The sequence below is a fragment of the Otolemur garnettii genome, unplaced genomic scaffold, assembly GCF_000181295.1.
Source record: "Otolemur garnettii isolate 467f Iridium unplaced genomic scaffold, OtoGar3 scaffold00081, whole genome shotgun sequence".
In the NCBI taxonomy this organism is placed as follows: domain Eukaryota; kingdom Metazoa; phylum Chordata; class Mammalia; order Primates; family Galagidae; genus Otolemur; species Otolemur garnettii.
This window is the reverse complement of record NW_003852476.1, coordinates 7,584,564-7,591,601: the sequence shown is the minus strand read 5'-3', so window position 1 is coordinate 7,591,601 and position 7,038 is coordinate 7,584,564.

The following is a 7,038-nucleotide window of genomic DNA, read 5'->3' as shown; positions in this document are numbered from 1 at the left end:
GGGGCATGAGTGCTGGCACACCACACGGGGATGGGGATGGAGCGTGATGACATGGGGCATGAGTGCTGGCACACCACACGGGGATGGGGATGGAGCATGATAGAAGTTGGTGAATGACCTCAGTGACTACCGAGTCATCTCCTGACCATGTTTCCCTTGGCCTCACTACCTCACTGACCCTTGGAAACCTGCCCCCTGCTACTCTTCAGCCCAAACTTCATCACTAGCTGAAAGTCATGGGCAGTCCCCAGGAGCTGGAGTGGAGGGAGGATACTTCATATTTTGATAGATGGTTCTCTTATGCTCCACTTGCTTCCTGGGAGAACACTCAGAGCCATGCTGACCTAGTCACCTCTGGATGTTCCCACACAAGACCCCCTCCCAGGATCTATGCTGTATGACATGGGAAGCCCCACGGAGATGTTTCTAATACCCTGCCACATGCAGTCACTCTCTGCACCTACCACCAGAGCCTCATGAAGACAGTTTCTCCAGTGCTCCCTCTGTTAATTTGGCACACATCCAAGGGGCTAGACTTGAGCTTGATGGCCAAGACTGGTGTTAACAGCCCACATGTTTCTGCAGGTACCACACAGCCATCTTCTGTGTCCTCAGCTAGCACAGGCCAGTCCGCACCCCAGGCCAGCCTCAGTAGTAGGTCTCTGTCACAAACACCTCCAGTGTTGTAAGTTCAAGGCTTTCTAGTGTCCCCTAAATATCAAGTTGGGTCATAAGTAGAATGGGATTTGGTGAGACAGGCAGAACTCGTGGCCTAGAAGAAAGTCTGTGTTGAGGACTCAGGTTATTCTCAGGGAGGGAGTTCTGGGGAGTTAGAAACCAGGACACTTAGCTATGGGGTTGTCAGAAACTGCATCTTGACATTTGATCTGATACACAGATCAGATCTAGTCACCTGACCATGGCTTTCCTTTTTCCACTATGCTACACTTTCAACATGGGAGAGCCAGGTGGGGCAGAAGTGGAGCCATTGAGGTTAAATATTTCTAAAATATGAATTTTATTTTATCTCTCTTTGACTTACATACTCTAGTAACATTTCATTGTCATTTGAATGGAAATATAAGGTCCTTAACACAGCATACCACAGGCTTGCTAATCAGGGCCTGTGTTAGTTCACTGGGCTGCCCTAGCAAGGTACCACAGTGGGCTCGACTCCTCATCTCCTTACTTTGTTCCTATTTGACTTCTCTGAGCTTCAGTTTCACCAACTGTAAAAAGGGGATTGGTGTTACCATTAGGGTCTCATGGAAAAGCAGTGTCATGAAGAATAAGCACGCTTATTGAAATTGTATTTTAAATAAAGGTGACCATTTACTCACTCAGGCAAAATGGCGAGCTTCTTTATTTACTGTTGGTTTATATAATCAATTTTACACATGCACACTATACATCAATGACCTCATTAATATTCATTACAATCCCTCTGCACATGCACACTGAACATCAATGACTTCATTCTGCACATGCACACTGGACATCAACGACTTCATTAATCCATTTAAACATCTTGTGACCACCCGCCTTGTGAGTAGCTCCTCCCTAGTAATCTGATAATCCACCCGACAAACACCTTTTAACCCTTTCAACATAACCTGGTTTAACATAACTTAATCTAGAACATGTTAGCCACTACTTCTTTGTTCTTATCTGATGAAGCCTGAGGCTATGGAGGAAAGAGATGGTTTGAAAATCTGTCCTACTGACCTCGCCATTTGGAGTCAGTTACTTCGATCTTTAAACAAGGCATAAAGAAATTTCTAGGGCATACAGAAATTTGTTTGCAAACCTCCACTCTCATGTGGGCCTTGGTTTTCATGCCCGCAACCTACCAGGCTGACCTTAGGTCAGTGGGTTTTTAGGCCTGCAACCAACCTGGTCATATGAGATTCTGCCTCAGTTTTTCACAAGTATGCCTGCACAAAGTCTTTTCACTGCTCTCTCTCAAACAGCTTTTTTGGCCAGAGGCATATAGACCTTTTGCCTATAGATTGGTGGTGCTAATTTTGAAGTGATGTGAGCATTCAAGAAGGTAATGTTTCTAAGTAAGTAAAATAACTAGCCTTTGGAAAGATACTGATGACATGGTAAGTATTCTGATATTTAATATCAGTATGAGCTCACTTATTTAACAAAAATTATATAAATGTATACTCACAAATACAGACATTTAGGAAAAAAGACTAACAGCAAACATACCTTTGTTAGATGGCTCTTCCCAAAGCCAATGTCATGATGGCATTAGGAGTTGAAGTATTTTTTGGGAGAAAAATACCTGTGAAAGTTAAGAGGTGGAGGGAGAAGGATTGAGCAAACATAGCCCAGACGGCCGTGGCTCTGATACATGTGAAAGGAAAGAACAGGAAGAGCAGGAACAGACATGAAGGTTTGACAGAACAGATGCAGCACAGTCCCTGCCACCACTGAAGGGAGTCTGGGAAGACTGGCCATGGAGCCAAGTGGAGCTCCACACTGGACAGCACCATGCAGGTCCTGGTATCCTCACTGTGCTCACGCTTCAGGATGCTCTGGCACTGCCTGGAAGAGAATGGCCTCAGCTCAAATCTGAGGATCCCAAGCTGTTAATATCTGGAGGCTGTCAGCCCACTATGCTCTTAGCAGATGTACTGTGAGCTGTTTCTTGAAGAAGCCGATCCAAGTGGCTTATCTCCACAGCAGCCATTACTCATTAGTTAAGGAGATAAGAACTATTTCTATTCCCCTCCTGATAATTTTCTGTATTTCAAAGATTTTTTTTTAATTTTTACTACTCATTGTTTTAATCAGAAACATTTTAAATCATGCCCCCAAAAGGAACTTTTATATTTCTTTTACATACAATGAGATAACTATAATGCTAGAACAGCAGTAGCTTTGATAATCATTATAAAGCTGGTATTTGTTCAATGCTTATTAATAAGCCAGCTGGTAGCTGAGTGCTTCACCTGCACTTTCCGTTTTAGTCCTGGCAACTGTATTATTCTTCCCATTTGTCTGTCAGCATTCTTAGAGGAAAACAATAGAACTGACTTTGGTTAACCTAGAAAGGAAATGTGTTGATGGATGTCAGGAAGTGAAGAAAGTCTACAGGAAGGCTGAGGGATGGGCAGGGGTTCTGGGGCCACAGGGTTGGGACAGTGTGGCTAGGGCAGACACTACCTCCTGAATGCCCCTTGCTGCCCAGGCTGCACCCTCAAAATCACCCATTGCAGGTGTGTACTGCGCCTTCCAGAGGCAAAGCCTCAGCAGACATGCTGGAGCCTGTGCTGCAGTCCAGGGGGTTGACAGGTTAGATAGCCGGCCTCTTTGGCCTCCATGGTGGGAAGATTCACACGTGGGTGAAGCCTGAAAGGAAAGAAGAATATTAGGTGTGATGGTGTGATGCCAGGGAGGAAGTAGGAGGATAGGAGGAAGGGCAAAGGGTGGTAGGGGAGAAGAAGAAAAAGTGCCTAATAAAAAAAAGAAGAAGAAAAAGAATGCAGAAAAATAAAAAAAATTCTTCCATTTTCATTTTTCAGACATGCATACGTATAGGTCATAGAGTCAAGATTCAACCCCAGGCAACCTGAGTTCAGATTTTGTGCTCTACATCATGCTGCTAGTCTCACTCCAGGCTCTGACAGGCCACCAATATAGGAGAAAGGACGTTAATACTAACGTCTGATTTTCCAAGGTCACCTTCCTTCCCAGACTCTGCAGCACTCTGGACTGAGTGCTTAACTGTGCACGGGTTTGATTCGAGCTCTACCTCTGCCCCTTACTAAGCTCATGCTAATTGAGAAAACAAACTGCCCAGTGCACATGATACAGCTGCAATGGAGAACAATGACCGGCTCCAAGTGTTTACTAGAGTATTTTAAGGGAAAGCACACTTGCTTCTAAGCAGATTTTTTTTCAGGTCAAACTTATAGCCCTTCTTGCTGTCCCTCTGGGTTGGAGCAAAAGCCAGCTGTGACTGTTGCTTTAATACCTCAAAGCTGGCCCCTGTGTGAGCTACCAGAACAAAAACAAACAAACAAGAAACCCCGACTTCCCACAAACCCTGCCATTTTACCTCAAAAGGATGTGCTTTTTTCCCGAGTTTTTTCTTTTTTCCACATGGATACAATAATCTATCTTCCAGAAGTCTGAAGTGTTTAAACACTCAATTTTCTAAAATGGTATCTCACACTAGGACAGAGACGTCATGCCTTGAAAATATCCCTCATCTCTCTTAATCAATATGTTATCTCCTAGGGATTTTTCATTCAAGATCCTATTTGGCAGTTGCCTAAACCTTCATCTGGGAAAGAGAGTGACACTGGCCATTTCAGTCTCCTCCTCCTTCTGAGAGTCACTAGTAGCAGATGTTCTTAGCAGCTCCCATTCTGCTCCCCACAATTAAGTTCCAGAAAGAGCAGAATTGTTCCTGAGGTGCTCAAAAAACAGATGGCAGCTAAAATCAGAATGTAAATAATCATCCCAGGAATTGAGGTGATGAATGTCTTGGGGGTAATCACCAGGGTAGGGTGGAAAGAGTTCCTGCTTTTGGTTCAGGAGAGATGGATTTGAACCCCAGTACCATGACGTATTAACTTTGTGACCTCAAGCGAGGCCCTTAACCTGATGTGTGTGGATGAACTTGGAACTGAAAAGTGATGTGTACGAATGCTCTTTGTTATTGTGGACAAACTGAAAGGAGCTACAAGAATATATTTTCTTTCGTGGGACAAATAATAAATTTTCCTTTGACAGACCCCAAACAGACCTTCCCAAGCAGCAGCTAATTGTAAATAATCCTGCAGGGCCGGGCATGGGGTCTACCTGACTGTCAGTGGCAGGTGATCCTTCCTGGTTCCCAGCCAAGACACCACGGACCTTTACTCAAAAAAATCAGTGGTAGGCTCTGCCCATGCCAGGGCTATGCTGTTTCTGCGATAGCTCCTCTAGGAAGTGGGAAAGATAAGGCTGCGTTCTATATTACGACCTCACACTCTGCTCCTTGCTTTTTAATTTCATACCCTATATCACTTCCTAAAGTTATATGTTAGAATTTTCAATGCTGGTCTCTTCTGTACATTATAAATTTAATGAGGGCATGGGAGAGGTTCATTCTTAATACTTTTGGGTTCTCAGCAGCCTACAAGATGTCATCACGAAAATAGTTACTTAAAAAGAATGTACTGAATATATTTATGAGTAGAAGATAAATATTCTTGAAAGCCTAGTAAGCAACAGTAGTGCCACACTGTTGTATTCTGTGGGATTGCTTGCTCCTCTTTCAGAGGCCTGTAAGAGGAGAGTCATAGGCAGGGAGTTAAACTGATACAGATACAAGTTTCAGATAATATAGTAGAGATTATATTATCTCTTTCATATTTTAATCATTTATGAGTAGCTAATATTGACTGAGATAATCTATGAAAAATGTATTTTATTTCATCTTCTGGTCTCTTCTTTTAATTTCTAAAGCATAACACAGTATGAAGTGTTCAAGCTCTTGTTCTCTCTTCAGAGCCCCTTTGGGGCGTTATACCTTTCAACACAATCCCAGAGTCTCAGAGACACTGTTTCATCAGTAAGAGACTGACATTCACCTCTTTGGTGAGGGGGGGAAACCACCATAAAGCCATTGGGAGTTACTTATGAGGTGTGCACAGATACTGCCCAACTCACTTTCCCTTTTCCACACACAGCCAACTCAGGCCTAATGACAGATATGAACTTTTAAGAGTTTTTCTAGCTAAAGCATCTCCAAAGGCCATCTACAATTTAACCTTAGGCAAGCATTATGAAAATGTGTTCATTTTTTTTTCAGTTAAGAACAAAAACTGCTTTTTCAAATTCACTATATGTTGATTGGGAGGAAAAGTGAGTTTTAATAGCTCTATAATACTTTCTCCCTGACCCTCCCTATTAAAGTCCCATCAGAAATTCAGAATTATGTCTGTTACATGAATTGTATTGATCATACTATTATGGCGTAGTACTTTGTAGGCCTCCAGTAAGCCTGACAACTAATGGTTGATAACTGTCACAATTGCTCTAGTGGGGGCTAATAAGAAAGACTCTAGGATATTTATTAAAGCAATTATAATGTAAAATAAAAATAACCAAGTTGAGTATTCTATTAGAAGGATATGATTTAATAGAAGAGGTAGCACTTTTATGCCACTCAGCCATGGCATTCTTGAGAGGAGGCATAACATAAATAAGGCCCAGATACAGTTTGAGCTTTTGCCAAAATTCTAACTGCTATGAGGAAGAGAGATAGAAGCAAGATTTCAGGAAAGATGTTTATTATAAATATACAGGCGACAATTCTGCCCATTTGCAGATAGATATGTTTATTTTTTTAAATACTACAAAGATTTTTAAGGCCCCTAAAATTGCCTTTCACATGTGGCTATAACTGAAACTGTTTGAAGACCAAAATTTCTTGGCCTCAAGAAGCTCATAGTAAAATAAACGAGGCATGAAAACCACATTCTATGGCATGAAAAGCGATTCAGCTAGACCAAGTGCTTCACAGAGAGAAGAGTTTGTCTTCATTGTTGTATATCCCCAGCTCTGAGGGCAATGCCTGGCATAGCATTCATTGTTTCAAAATGCTGAAATTGTTGAGAACTAAAACAGTATTATAGAGTTTCAAAATACAGGAGCTCAGAATTAGTTCCTAATCTAGCTTAAGGGGTGGGAAGAAACTGAAGGTCAAAGTGTAGGGTACTTTGATGTGTACACCAAAAACTCAAAGGCACAGTGCCCCTGTTTCTTACCATCCACAAAAATTAATCCAAGATGAATAAAAGACCTAAATGGGATCATAAAACAATACAAATTCTGGTAAAAGTATGTAGGGAAAACCCCTGTAGACATCGACCTAGGCAAAGAATTTATAACTAAGACCCCAAAGGCAAATACAGCAATAGTGAAACTTGATTAAATTAAAAGTCTTCTGCACAGCAAGGAAATAGAGTAAATAGACAATTCACAGAACGGAAGAAAATATTCAGAAACTGTACATCTGACAAAGGGCTAATA